This window comes from Panulirus ornatus, chromosome 57, assembly GCF_036320965.1.
Source record: "Panulirus ornatus isolate Po-2019 chromosome 57, ASM3632096v1, whole genome shotgun sequence".
In the NCBI taxonomy this organism is placed as follows: domain Eukaryota; kingdom Metazoa; phylum Arthropoda; class Malacostraca; order Decapoda; family Palinuridae; genus Panulirus; species Panulirus ornatus.
In genome coordinates this window covers 6,653,801-6,668,581 of record NC_092280.1, presented here as the reverse complement: position 1 = coordinate 6,668,581, position 14,781 = coordinate 6,653,801, and the positions used below count along the sequence as shown (strand labels likewise).

The 14,781-nt window shown below is 46.3% G+C and overlaps 1 protein-coding gene across 2 annotated transcripts in view; it reads right to left on the bottom strand.

The window, feature by feature from the left end:
* Nucleotides 1-3,662, bottom strand: part of LOC139766146 (uncharacterized) — a 42,539-nt gene extending 38,877 nt beyond the window's left edge. The window contains exon 1 of one of the 2 annotated variants that reach the window (XM_071694406.1): nucleotides 3,281-3,662. The gene's annotated coding sequence lies outside the window, so the exon portion shown is untranslated. The remainder of the gene's footprint in view (nucleotides 1-3,280) is intronic. The other variant, XM_071694407.1, reaches the window with a different exon arrangement.
* Nucleotides 3,663-14,781: the final 11,119 nt, after the last annotated feature.

Genomic DNA, 14,781 nt, shown 5'->3' with positions numbered 1-14,781 from the left:
CAAATGTTCCAAATGCCCCTTGTGTATTGCTCCCATGTGTATTGCAAGCTCTGTTGCAGGTGTTGCCTCGCCCGGGTTGCCGACAGAGCCAACCCAACGCACTGCACTTACCAAGCCATAACCATAAGAGCATCAACAACAACAGCAACAACAATTTCACGGGAATAAGTTATAACAAGTTTCTTTTCTTCTGTTTCTTGTTGTTCTGAGACACAAGTTATAATTGGCAGTGTAAACTGCGGTATTGTGCCCTCCACCAGGGGGGACAGGCCCTCCACCAGGCTTCCTTCCGGGGACAGGCCCTCCACCGGGGCTCCCTCCCAGGTAAAACCCTCCACCAGGCTCTCTCCCGGGGACAGGCCCTCCACCAGGCTCCTTCCCAGGGACAGGCCCTCCACCAGGTTCTCTTTCGGGGACAGGCCCTCCACCAGGCTCCTTCCCAGGGACAGGCCCTCCACCAGGCTCCCTCTCAGAGACAGGCCTTCCACCAGGCTCCCTCCCAGGTAAGACCCTCCACCAACCTCCACCCCGTGGACAGGCCCTCCACCAAGGCGCTCTTTCTCCCTAATGAACATGGCCAGTAAGGTACAGGAAAGAAATTCAGGGGAGAAACTACCCAAGTATGAGACAACACGTCGGGAGGGAGACGCCCCTGGTGCCTGCCATCCGGTGGAAGGGAGACACCCCTGGTGCCTGCCGACCCAGTGGAAGGGAGACGCCCCTGGTGCCTACCGACCGATGGAAGGGAGACGCCCCTGGGGCCTGCCAACCAATGGAAGGGAGACTCCCCTGATGCCTACCGACCAGTGGAAGGGAGACGCCCCTGGTGCCTGCCGACCGGTGGAAGGGAGACGCCCCTGGTGCCTACCGACCAATGGAAGGGAGACGCCCCTGGTGCCTGCCGACCGGTGGAAGGGAGACGCCCCTGGTGCCTGCCGACCGGTGGAAGGGAGACGCCCCTGGTGCCTGCCAACCGGTGGAAGGGAGACGCCCCTGATGCCTGCCGACCAGTGGAAGGGAGACGCCCCTGGTGCCTGCCATCCGGCGGAAACACACACTAGACTCTTAAGTCTTTAATGTTCGCTGAGTAAGTTGTGCGCCAGAACAGGTGTCCATTCACACACGAACTTTGATAACTGAAATACACAAGTTTTGTACAGACTGTGCACTAAGGGCGCCGTCAACTTCCAGCGCAATCTCGACTGGCCTGAGTACACTCGCTCTGTTGGCTGTTCTCTTTCACGAAGAGTCTTATGGGAAGTCTTGCAACTGCTGGTCAGACCAAGTGGTCTCTGGAACCTCCCCTTCATACTCAAAACGGCGACGTTACGAGTGGGACTTGAAGATTTGAAGTGGATGGTAGGCAGGCCAGGATTTAGCTCTAAGGAGGGTGGCTGAGTTGATGAAATCCATAGGCATGTACATCATGCGTTCATAAGAATACTCGCTCGCTAATCGGGGAGTGAGAATGGAACATGAACACACCTTTGGTCAACATTCCTCGTCGTTTCTCCCCGAGGGCAACAACTGCCCCCTCTCAGACGAGCGTGACACACTCACCTGTGATTGCTGCTTTACCCGGCAAATTCTTTATCGGCAAAAATCTCTTTGGCATTCCAGGATATGAAGGTCGTGATCCTGAAGGACGAGAGTTGTGTACGGAATTTCATGAGGGTCGGAAATGTTGGTGTTTTCAATGCATGGATTCCAGCTTAAGACTCGAACCCATCGTCTCGATAGTCTGGATACAGAATGACTTTCGAGTGTTGTCACTGAATATCTTTGATTCTACCAGATGCCAGGCTTCCAGTTCGCAGTCTAAGACGACAAAGAATGGCAGATGCTTAAAATTAACCCCATCTATTGGCCAAAAGTTTCCCTTCATGATCTGTAGATAAGTGATCCCTGCTTTTATCATTTTCTCATAATGTTTGCAATGTTCGGCACATTTTCTTAAAACCCCGAGATGTGTTGTGTTTAAAGTGCTTGATTCTGTTTTTATGGAGACTTTATGCAGAGTCTGATGGTAATGAACCTTAATATTTGCTCTCCTGAGTGATAGTATGTACCTTCCTTTAACTGAATGTACGGGCACCTACTGTGTTCAGCACTGAGTGTACGGGCACCCACTCTGCTCATCACTGAGTAGTGTACGGGCACCTACTGTGCTCAACACTGAGTGTACGGGTGCTTACTGTGCTAAGCGCTAAGTGTACGAGCGCCTACTGTGCGCAGCACCAAGTGCATGGACACCTCCTGTGCTCAGTACTGGGTAGACTTTACTGAGCACAGAGAACGAGTTACCATCTCGTACTCAGCTGGTGTACGAGTCTGGCCACACTGTTTGTGGACGCCGGTGCACAGTGGGAGGGCGTCCGCCTAGTGTATCGTCTCCTGGTCACAACAGGTTCTGCCGACGTAACTTATACACACAGGTAACTCACCTGCCAGCTACACAGCGTGTGGGCATCTACCTTCTACACAGAGAATAATGACCCGTATACTAAGGCGCAGTGTGGGAGTATTCTGCTGTTATGGTGTGGGATAAGACCTGTTGCACAAAAGGTATTTGATAACTACTCTATAGGCTGTCTGTCTTACAGGGTATTTAAGGATTCCTGTCTGTTATACAGAGGGTGTAGGGGGTTCCTGTCTGTTAAACAGAAGGTATAGGAGGTTTCTGTCTGCTATACAGAGAGTGTAAAGGGTTCCTGTCTGTCACACAGAAGGGTTAAGATGTTCTCTTTTGTTACACAGGACGGTGTAAGGAGTTCCTGTCTGTTGCACAGAGGGTGTAGGGGACTCCTATGTTACACAGAGGGTGTAGGGGGTTTCTGTCTTTGACAGTATGGGGTTTCCTGTCTGTCAGACACAGGGTGTGGGGGGGGAGCCCTTTTCTTATAGAGTGTGTAAAGGTTCGTATCTGTTACACAGTGGACGTAGAAGCACCTCTATGTCACACGTACGGTGTGGGGATTCTTGTATGTTAAACAGAGGGTGTGGAGGTTACTGTCTGGTGTGTACATGAAGTACGTGGAGGTACCTGTCTCTTACACACAGTGTACATAGTGCACGTACCTACCGTCTACACACAGGGCTTGGGCATATAACCGTTCTAAAGTTCATATATACCTGCCACACTGAGTGACAGTACTTATCTACCACACACAGGGTGTTGCTGAGTGTGAGGGGCGCATACGTGCAACACTAAGATGGGTGTGGGTTCGTAGGTACCAACTTGTTCTATGTGTCTGTAGGATTACCTGCTATGAGCACCTACCTGAGAGATGACAATTCGGAGGATGAGGGGGCTAAACCCACCACAATGGTGAACTTCACCTCACCGTTTTAAGTCCACTACAACACAAACTTTCAAATTTCAATCGTCTTTTGCCGCAGTTCGCTTAAAGGGATCAATTTCATCGATATTTTTTTTCTCCTAGGGAAAACAGTCACGCATCTGTGTTTCAACTGTTTAAAAAAAAATGTTTTTGCAGAGGGCTGGAGCCTGACAGGAGACGGAAGGATCGCGGAGACTGTACACCTCCCTCACTCCTTGATAGTCAGAGCGACACTGAGCCCCGTGAGGGCCGTGAACCCCACTCAAAAGCTGTAATGGACAGAGACTTCGCCCAGTATTCTCACAGGAGGCTTTTCCCAGCCGATACCCCTGGGGAGGAGGACGCTCACTGAGTAAGCCATAGGCTTTTTTTTTTTGTGTTTCTTAATGGGTGCCAAACACGGAGAGCTAATGGCCCGCCAGGTACGTCTGGCACCGCTGCCGGCCTGGATGCTGCGTCTCCGCTCGGCTTTAGAACAGATACCTATTATTATTTTTTCCTGATCACCGACATTTGTGAACACACCTGTGTCCCTAGCCAGCCATGATGTTCACACGCACACACACACACACACACACACACACACACACACACACACACACACACGATCAAAAGTCATCACAGCTGCGGGGAAAAGGAAGCTCGGAAAAAAAAAGAGGAATCAAATCACAGATCTTGAGACACATCACAGGATGAGAGAGGAAATTAGGAAAGTAAAACATACGATCAAAGATCAGGAAGAGAAGAGCATATGAAGAAGTTCATGACACAGCCAGAGGAAAGTGGGAGAAAGACTTGAGAAGCAAGAATGGTAATAAGAATCTTTTCTCTAGATGCTCCAAAGACTGATGGACGAAAGAGAAATGTCTGTGACACAGAGTGCAATAATTATCGATGGTAGTGGCCTAGAAGAGACTATGGGAACTGATGTGGCACAGACCGAGGAACATTCAACCAGAGGTACAGGTGGAATTAACTGAAACTATAGAGAGAATTGGATACACTGTTGAAATTGGAACAGGCAAGAAAATTGATGATGTGGTCGACGATAGGTTAAGAAGAGTATAGAGCATACAGCAACGGGGTTTACTTAGCTAGATGGGGGATCATACAGTCAGATACACGGAGGCTGATAAATCAATACGGAAGGATGAAGTCGAGAAGTTAGAGGCACCAAAATTATACAGAAAATGAAGGCAAGAGTTGATAGACATTGGAAAGATTTCACCTGCTCTGACCAGAGAGGTGCAAGTTAGCAAGGAGGGAAAGAGAATTAGTTCTCCTAATTAGAGATAGCTTTAAGTTTCAGGAACTAGTGGAAGGTGGCCCATGCAAGCAATACCTACTGAGAAGACCAGATATGCAATGAGAACAATAAAGGAGCAATCTAGAGGATGTCTCAGATGATAGAAACACGCACTTCTCAGAGGCGTTAAAGTACGAATAATGAGGATTTCGAATATAAAGAGACAGACTGAAAGGTATTGGATTCTCATGGTGACCGGAGAGCCATGGAGACACAAGTTTCAAGAGTGTGTGCTGGAAAAACTTCCTGTATTTGTATCGAGATGAACACACGACAATGAAAGGGACTGATATACCATCATTACTGGATCTTATCTTCACTTATACCAACGTGGATATTGAGAGCATTGTACATGATACACCACTTTGGTCGAAGTGATTATTCATTGCTTGATTATTGATCATGCGGTTAATGAGAATGTTAAAAGAAGGGCAGAGATGAAACAAGATCTTGCTGAGTTATAATCAAGGATGCAATACATAATTCAGCAGTCTATTGTGGTATCGTAGATTGGGAAAATAGAGATCTGTAGCTTAGAACCAGGCTTAATGGTGAAAGGTCCTGTGAAATGTACACTGAACTAGTAGGAACATGTGTGCATCTAGCCTCAGATAAAGAGAATGCAAAACTAGAGGGACAAATGGTGGATAAAAGCTGTCAAAAAAAAAGAGAGATGCTTGCAGAGGGAGGTGACTATCTAGCCAGCCAACATGGGTCAGGGATGAGAGATCAAAGGACGAGAATAGCTGGTTAAGAAAGGAGGAACAGAGAAACCTGAAAAAGAATATTGTGGACCTGATGCAACCAGAGGACATGATGCGAAAATAAACGAGATATTTTTGGGGAATTACGTAATGAAGTGCTTTTACGGTATACGAGAGGTGGATGTATGGAATGAACACTATGAAGACCATCGGGTCAGGTGATACGGTACACACTGTTCTTATAGCACGGTTCAGTTGTACCTGGTAGCACGGTTCAGTTGTACCTGGTAGCACGGTTCAGTTGTACCTGGTAGCACGGTTCAGTTGTACCTGGTAGCACGGTTCAGTTGTACCTGGTAGCATGGTTCAGTTGTACCTGGTAGCAAGGTTCAGTTGTACCTGGTAGCAAGGTTCAGTTGTACCTGGTAGCACGGTTCAGTTGTACCTGGTAGCACGGTTCAGTTGTACCTGGTAGCACGGTTCAATTGTACCTGGTAGCACGGTACACTTGGGTCAGGTAGTACGGTACACTCTGTTCTGATAGCACGGTACAATTGTGTCTGGTAGGACGGTACACTTGAGTCAGATAGCACGGTACGCTTGAATCTGTTAGGACGGTACAATCGGCTGTAATAACATGGTTCAGTCGGGTCTGGTCTACCTGGCTCCGACATTTCAAAACACACCAGAAGTAAGTCTCATATCTATTTTCTTGTGTGTATTAAAGTCAGATCTAAACACAATCTTTTCCTTCTTCCATTTATTTACGCTGGAACATTACGGGTGTATTTACATGGTCCTCTTTTGTCTTGGAATACATTTAATATTCGTTCGTGGAGACCTAATGCCGCTAAAGCGGTTTTAATTCCGTTTTTGAAGATCCTGAGCCCCTTCTGCTGGATAACCGGTTTTCCATAGGATCTGAAACCGCTCTGGAGGATCTGAGTTCGTTCACTCTGTATCCCTTGAATACGATCCTCTTCTTTTCTACCTGACTATAGATACTTTGCTAATAGTTTCTACTGCTTTGTATCTCTTTGTGTCATGACTCCCTTCTAAAGGGTTCTAAATCTGTTCTGGTGTGTTGTACATATGGTAAAGGGATTTTGAATCAGTTCTAAAAGATTTCTGAATCAGTTCCTTAGGTGTTCTATATGCGTTCTAAAGGATTCTGTGTCCAATACAAAACCTTTTATATGCGTTCTAAAAGAACCCGAATTCGCTTACGTGAGTTTGATTCGTTTTTAAGTAGATTTGAATCCGTTCCAAAACGGTTCTTAACCCATGGTACAAGGGCTCAAAAGCCGATCTAAAAGTGTTCTGTACTCCTTTTGAAAGAGGTCTGAATCCTTTGCAGAAGGGTTCTGAACCCGTTCTAAAGGCTATCACTCGCCTTTCCAGTATTTCGAAGCACACGACTCCTTGTTCTATAACCAGGACATGATCATGACTGAGGCTGTTGTTCACCCTTGTCCCCAAGAGAAAGTTCTCCCACGTACATTACTTTTACTTCTGTAATTGGAGGCTAAGTGCACCCATTTAGAGTCCCTCTTCTTCTCCAAGTGGAGGCTAAGTGCAACCATCTAGAGTCTCTCTTCTTCTCTAAGTGGAGGATATTTTCACCCTTGAATAGTCTCCTTTTTTTATGTCAGTGGAAGGTACTTCCCACTTAGATCACCCTGTCAGTGGAAGGTACTTCCCACTTAGATCACCTTATCAGTGAATGGTACTTCCCACTTAGATCACCCTGTCAGTGGAGGGTAGTCCCACCTACTTAGATCACCTTCCCCTTAATGAGCCACCTGGTGACCCTGTGACCTAGAACCTCGTCAGAGACCTGACCCCCGACCTGACCTGGGCGCAGCCAGACGCCTGACTGATGACCTGACCTTCCCTCTGGTCCTCAGCCAAAGCCAACGTAGATATCCCCACCTTATCCTCCACGCTATCAGTGGCGGATTACATTGTCCTCCCCTCCCAGCAGCTAGGTAAGCTCCCCTCCCAGCAGCTAGGTAAGCTCCTTCGTGCCTCTCCTCCTTCATGTATTTTTACCAGTCCTTAAAGTCCCCCCACTTTTTTTTTCTCCCAGTGGAAAGTAACCTCCTTCTTCTCCTTACGTAACGAGCCTTTTCCAGGTTTATGAGCTTTCCTATTTTTTTTTTTTTCCTGGTATTGACTTGAAGGCTCCTTTGTCTTATATGTAATCTCCATTTTCAACTCTTTAAGCTCCCGTTTTTTATCCTGCAGTTCCCGTTTTCTACCATTGTAATTCCCGTTTTCTACCCGTTAGTTCCCGTTTTCATGCTTTTTAATCTCTGTCTCTTTTTTTTTCATCTTTTCTTAATGTATAGTCTTTATTTTGCCTTTGTGTTGGGCGGTGAGGGTCATTTTTTTTTTTTTTTTTGCGGGAAATAATAGATCCTGAAGATTTCCCGTTTTCTGGGAAAGATGTGAGTCATGTGGTTGCCTTTCCCTGTCTGGGGCGAACCACGGAGGAAGAAATGTTTTCTGACCACATCGGATTCTGCCCAGAGACATATTGGGGGAAGGCTGAAGAGTCTACCAACTTTATCAGATAATCTAGTGCTCGCTCGCTCTCTCTCTCACTCTCTCTCTCTCTCTCTCTCTCTCTCTCTCTCTCTCTCTCTCTCCTCTCTCCCTCTCTCTCTCTCTCTCGACCGTCGTCTCGCACCATCCCTTTCCACCTGGAAGGGAATGAAACGGGCAAGAAACGGGTAAGAACACCGTGCTCCTCAATCCAGACCATATCTCGTGTATGAAGATGACGAGGAATGAAGGAATGAAGCAGCCAGGCCTCTGCAGGTGCCTTGAGACCTGACTCTTGAGAGCAGAAGGTTATACAAGGCGAGGCGGAAAGACAGAAGGAGGAGGAGGGGTCATCATGGGTAATCCTCGAGGGGTCATCCTCCACACATGAACTATGGGAAATAGGAGCCACACGTCGCGCCTCGGCTCCAACCCTTGGTGGATACGTGCAGACAGCTCACGGCGACAGCAGTTAAAATGATGCAGACAGCTCACGACGACAGCAGTTAAAATGATGCAGACAGCTCACGACGACAGCAGTCAAAATGACAGAGACAGCTCACGACGACAGCAGCATAAATGACGCCTGTAGAACAGGTAGAGAGCAGCAACATGGCAGGGGAGATGTGATCTCAGAGAATTTATGCGACGGAAAAGGATTTTGATTCCACTCTTGGTAATAGAAAGGTGGACGTGTTCAGCACTCTCTATACTTGGGTGTATCTGATACCTCGTAGATACAAGATTTCTGCTCAATAGAAATGAATAATGACGAGGTTTTGGAAAGTAAAATTTGTGATGTTGATTACGTGTGTGGGTTAACATGGTAGAGTGGACGGGGTCGGCTCTACCGGTGACCCACGGGGCTTGTGGGGGCTCTACCATTGACTCAGGGGGCGTGGGGACTCTATCAGTGAATCAGAGGGCGTGGGGACTCTATCAGTGACCCAAGGGGGCGTGGGTCTCTATCATTGACCCAGGAGGACGTTAGGATCTATCATTGACCCACGGGGCGTGAGAACTCTATCAGTGACCTAGGGGACGTGGGGACTCTATCACTGACCCAGAGGGCGCTGGGGCTTTATCATTAACCCAGGGGACGTGGGGACTCTATCACTCACCCAGAGGGCGTTGGGAGCTCTATCATTGACCCAGGGAGCGTAGGACTCTATCAGTGACCCAAGAAGCGCAAGGACAGGGGCTCTATCAGTGACCCGGGGGACGCGAGGACGGGGGCTCTATCAGTGACCCAGGGGTCTTGAGGGCTCCATCACTGGTCCAGGGGGTGGAGGCTGCGACCCTCCCGCCGCCCACTCAGTAAGGCTACACCGGGCGGTCTGTCACCACCACCTGACTCCCTCCGTGTGTCTTGACGGCCAGCCAGGCGCGTCCCGTTGGCGGAAAGATGAGAGTGAAGTCGCAGCCTTGGAAAAGTAGTGAGAGAGAGAGACTCTCTCTCTCTCTCTCTCTCTCTCTCTCTCTCTGTCTCTCTCTCTCTCTCACCTGTGGCAGCGTCCGCTACCTTGCGCGTCCTTGGTATCTCTGGAGCGATATATATATATATATATATATATATATATATATATATATATATATATATATATATATATATATATATATATATATATATATATATATATATATATCCGTTGGACGGCCTCCATTGCGAACGGAGGAGCGGACCATAACTTGCCCTGATGGACCACACCAATTATACAGAATTTACAACACTATAATTCTTGGTTTTGGTTCGGTCTTGCCACCAAGAAAATCTATATTTTCAACAGATTCTCTCTCTCTTTTTTCCCCCTTTTCCATTAAGACAATCATTGGCGTCTTGACTTTCTTCGTAAATTTTGGAACGCTTGACTTTGATTTTGAAGTTGTGAGAGGTCTTTTTTTAATGTGTATTTTCTAATTTGAATTGATGTATGGATTCAATTGAAGTTTTTTCTTTTTTTCACTTTCAGTCTCAATTTCATTTTCATTTTTCCCCTTTGACCGTCAGTTTGTTTGCAGTTTTCACATTCATAATCAGCTACAATTTCCTCCCTCACTCCGGTTATCAATTTCGTCTTTTCTTTTTTCGTGTTGAAGGCTCCGGTCACGGAAGACAGTCTACATCAAGACCGGACCTTAATTGAAATATAGAGAGAATTATGAAGGGAAAAAAAGAAAAGACAAGGGAAAGTATTTACGAATTTTTTGAGGACATGTAAAACCTGTCTTTTAAAATGTGACAAGTTGTAGTTATCGGGAAAGACGTGGGAAGGTAGAGAGTTCCAAAGCTTCGACGTGTAGAGAAAGAGGCTGAAACCTATTGTCATTTTTTTTTTTTTTATTTCCACTTTGGTCTTGACATTTGATATTCACTTTGATCTCTTACCTTGATCGTGGATTTAAGTGACTCTTCATTTCTTTCAAACTCTTAAGACTATTTTTCCTTTTCTCTGTTCACTTCTCCATCACTTTACCATTCTTTTTTTTTTTTCATTCAAAGCCCATGACGAGAACCTTCTAAATCAAAGCAAGAAATCCATCGTAATCTATTTTTTTCAACACCTTCCAGTTATCAGTTGATGGAAATGAAATATGAGAACACTTGCCAGTACATCCCTGACTCTTTCAGGGGCCATACTTACCGAGAGGCACTTTCCTCTTGGTCTCGTGGTTCTTCTGTAGGAGAAAGCTAACTAGCGCGGAAGGAACTTAGCGCTTCACCTTTGAGACAAACTTCGAGGCACTTTTGAGAGGATGAGGTGGCAAGTGCCACTCGAGGAGTGGGTATAAAGTGCCTCCAGAGAATGGCACAGACTCCGCGCTAAAAGCCTTTGCCTACATATTACACGGTAAACAAAAATGCGGATGGAAACTCTGTTTATTGTTGCTGCTCTTACCCTGGCCACTGCTTGTACCACTGCTGAGAGATGCCAGGTATGCCACTGCTAAGAGGTGCCACTTGTACCACTACTGAGAGGTACCACTTGTACCACTGCTGAGATATGCCAGGTGTACCACTGCTGAGAGATGCCAGTTGTGCCACTGCTGAGATGTGCATCTTGTACCACTGCTAAGAGGTGCCACTTGTACCACTACTGAGAGGTACCACTTGTACCACTGCTGAGAGATGCCAGGTGTACCACTGCTGAGAGATGCCAGGTGTACCACTGCTGAGAGGTGCATCTTGTACTACTGCTGAGAGGTGCTATTTTTACCATTACTGAGAGGTACAACTTGTACCACTGCTGAGAGATGCCAAGTGTACCACTGCTGAGAAATACCAGCTGTACCACTGCTGGGAAGTATCACTTGTACCACTGCTGAGAGGTACCACTTGCGCCACTCCTGGTAAGTACCAGTTTTACCAATAATGAGAGGTGCCAATGGTACCACTGCAGAAAGGTGCCACAAGTACCACTGATGAAGTAGCCACTTGTACCACTGCTGAAGTCTGCCAGTTACACCCATCATCCTATTTACTTATCTACCTACCTACCTACCTACATGCCTACCTACCAACTTACCTACCTACCTACCTACCTACCTACCTACCTACCTACTTACCTACCTACTTACCTACCTACCTACGTACATACATACATACATATACATACATACATACATACATACATACATACATACATACATACATACATACATACATACCTATCTACCAACCTACGTACATACATACATACATACATACATACATACATACATACATATATACAAACATACCACTACTAGAGGATGCCACTTGTACCCACCTTCCTACCCACTTACATTCCTGCTTGCCGACCTACTACTTACCTACCTATCTACTTACCTATCTACTAAACTTCCTTCCTACTGTCTACTAATGTACCTGCTTACTTACCTATATATCTTCTACGTACCTACTTACTTACTTGTCTACCTATCTACCACCAGTGGAGGCTCCAAGCTGAACCCACCTTCCTACCTACCTACCTTTCTACTTAACCACTTTTCTACATTCCTGCCTTCTCACCTGTCTACTTACCCACCAGCCTTACTGCACACACACACACACACACACACACACACACACACACACACACACACACACAAACACACACACACACACACACACGTGTAGGCATAAAGCCTCCAACAAAACATTTGCATGTAAATAACGTTCAATATTCGCGAATGTGCCCAATTTTTGCCCTGTTGCATTGACAACAAATGCTTCTCCTTTATGTAGTACGGCCCGTTGACGGGGGCGTGCCACACCAACTACATACCACCACCACACCACGTCTACTGAGTCTACCACACATACTACATTACCACCAGCACACCACATCTACTGAGTCTACCACACATACTACATGCCACCACCACACCACGTCTACTGAGTCTACCACACCAACTACATGCCACCACTACACCACATCTACTGAGTCTACCACACCAACTACATACCACCACCAAACCACATCTACTGAGTCTACCACATCAACTACATCACTTCATATCTACCGAGTCTACCACACCTACTTACTACATTACAACCACCACACTACATCTACTGAGTCTACCACGCCAACTACATACCACCACCATCCCACATCTACCGAGTCTATCACACCAACTATATACCACCACCATCCCACATCTACCGAGTCTACCACACTACATACCACCACAGCATATCTATCCATAACATCCATTTTCTACAAAGCGTTCTCTACCAAGCACACATTACTTACAAAAATATATCAAGAGAATTGTTCTACGCAGGTTAGACTGAAGTGTAGTGTAGTGAAGATGAAGCTGTAGTGGTTGAGAAGGAAAACAGGGTGAGGGAGGCACGGATGAGTTTGGTATGTGAGTTGTGCAAATGGTTTGAAGGTCGAGCGAAGGGGATCTAAGAGTCTTGGGTTGATGTTGATGTGTTTCTTCCTACGTAACACCGAGAATCTTGGTGAAGTGGACAACCTGGAGGGAGCTGGGACCCTTGCGAGGCAACGGGATGGGACAGGGTCGTAATAAATGCTGACGAGCAAGATTACAATTTTGAGTTTGGTTGGTGGTGACTTAGGGGCGCAAAGGACCCATTCTGGAGACTGGTGAACACTTTGTGTTGTGCGATGTCGTCGGGAAAACTGCTGTTATCGTTAACACCAGAGATGTTGACGTAATTCCATCCAGCAGGTACATTCAGCAAGGCAGCCTTTATAAAGACGAGTAAACATACAGTGACTGACTGAGAAGATGGAGATGGTTCCCTGGAAGCAGACGGCACATTCCCGCTCCCTGAGGATGTCTACAAAGCCATGGAAAGAGATACCGCAACCTAAGATGGACGCCTTTGCTCATGATTTGGTGACTTGGTCGAAAAGTTATGATGAAGTTAACAAAGGTGGGAGTCCCAGAGACCTTCTTACTCTTTAGACAACGACAGGTAAAGGTGAGGGAGGCAGCGACTGAAGCTCCATGGATATAACAATGTCTCCATAAGCCTTAAAAACGCGCAACTTTGACAAAATACGTTTGGTATCACGATTTCAGCAATGGCTCGTATCTCACTGAGAGGCTGTGGTCGTGCTGAGATCGATGGTGAGAAGACTTATGACGATGTGCGGTCAGCTGGATGTTTTGATTGCCAGAGGGAAATAGTGGCGATGGGAGGTCAGCTGGATGTTTTGATTGCCAGAGGGGAAACAGTGGCGATGGGAGGTCAGCTGGATGTTTTGATTGCCAGAGGGGAAACGGTGGCGATGGGAGGGAAAGAGGATTTGGTTACCTCAGAACCTGCAGACTTTCCTGAGTCACTGCTTGATTTCACGTTAAATCCTCTTGTTGATCTATCCCTACATCTCTCGAAGAACTGTTCACTGTTTTGATCAGGTCGCTCCTCACTCTTCTCTCTATGTCTTAAGACAATGGGGTTTGTCTGACGACTCCAAATGTTGATTCAGAAGAGGGTGGCAGGTGGTGCCAAGGTGAGGGAGTCTCTAAGGGAGTGATCGAGTTAATCAGTTCATCTGCCTCGTCACTGAAGAGGTGATTGACGCAGGGGAAGGAGGGAAGTGTCCTTGTTCAGACCGATCACCTCCCTCAGTGTCCCTCACCAGTGGCTGACGCTGGGCTGTTTCAGGTGCTGGAGCTCAGTGGAATAATAAGATTTCCTCGTATTGTGTATTCTGCAAATTACTCTATGAAGAGCCTTATATATATATATATATATATATATATATATATATATATATATATATATATATATATATATATATATATATATATATATGCAAGCAATTTTTTTACACGCTTTTCCCAAACATAATTCTGACTGACGACAAAAAAGCATCCAAATTACGGATTCCACAACACCATATGTTTTGTCCCTGTGTTGTTTACATGCCGGCCCGGGGCACTGGGAGCCAACACTAATTGGTGTTGAGTGAGTAATGTCCTGGCCTTTACTGCAGCCATAGCTCACACGGGAGCCGCTCAACATGGCTTTTCCATCGGCTGTAACAGCCTAGTATGTACAGACTAGATCTCAATACGATTTTTAATTGCCTTTGCTGGTTAGTTCGCCCCCTGTGGTTAGTTGGTTGGCTGGTTGTTTAGGGGGCTTCAGACCAATCAAATTACAAGAGTCGTTAAGGCTGCCAGGGTTCAAACTACCTAGCAACGTCTTTTGATGTTTACATGAGTTTCCATGAGAAAGACAGATAACAAGAGGCCCGATTGGCCCACGACTGGGTTGTCTGAAAAGATAAAAGTGATTTAACTTGACCAGAAAAATGTAGTTCCGCTCAGTACTCTTTTAAGTTATCACCAATTTCCCCGTTACTGCTATCGTTTATACATTTATTTCTGGCGGCTTTTCTCGACGTATACCTGAATTAGA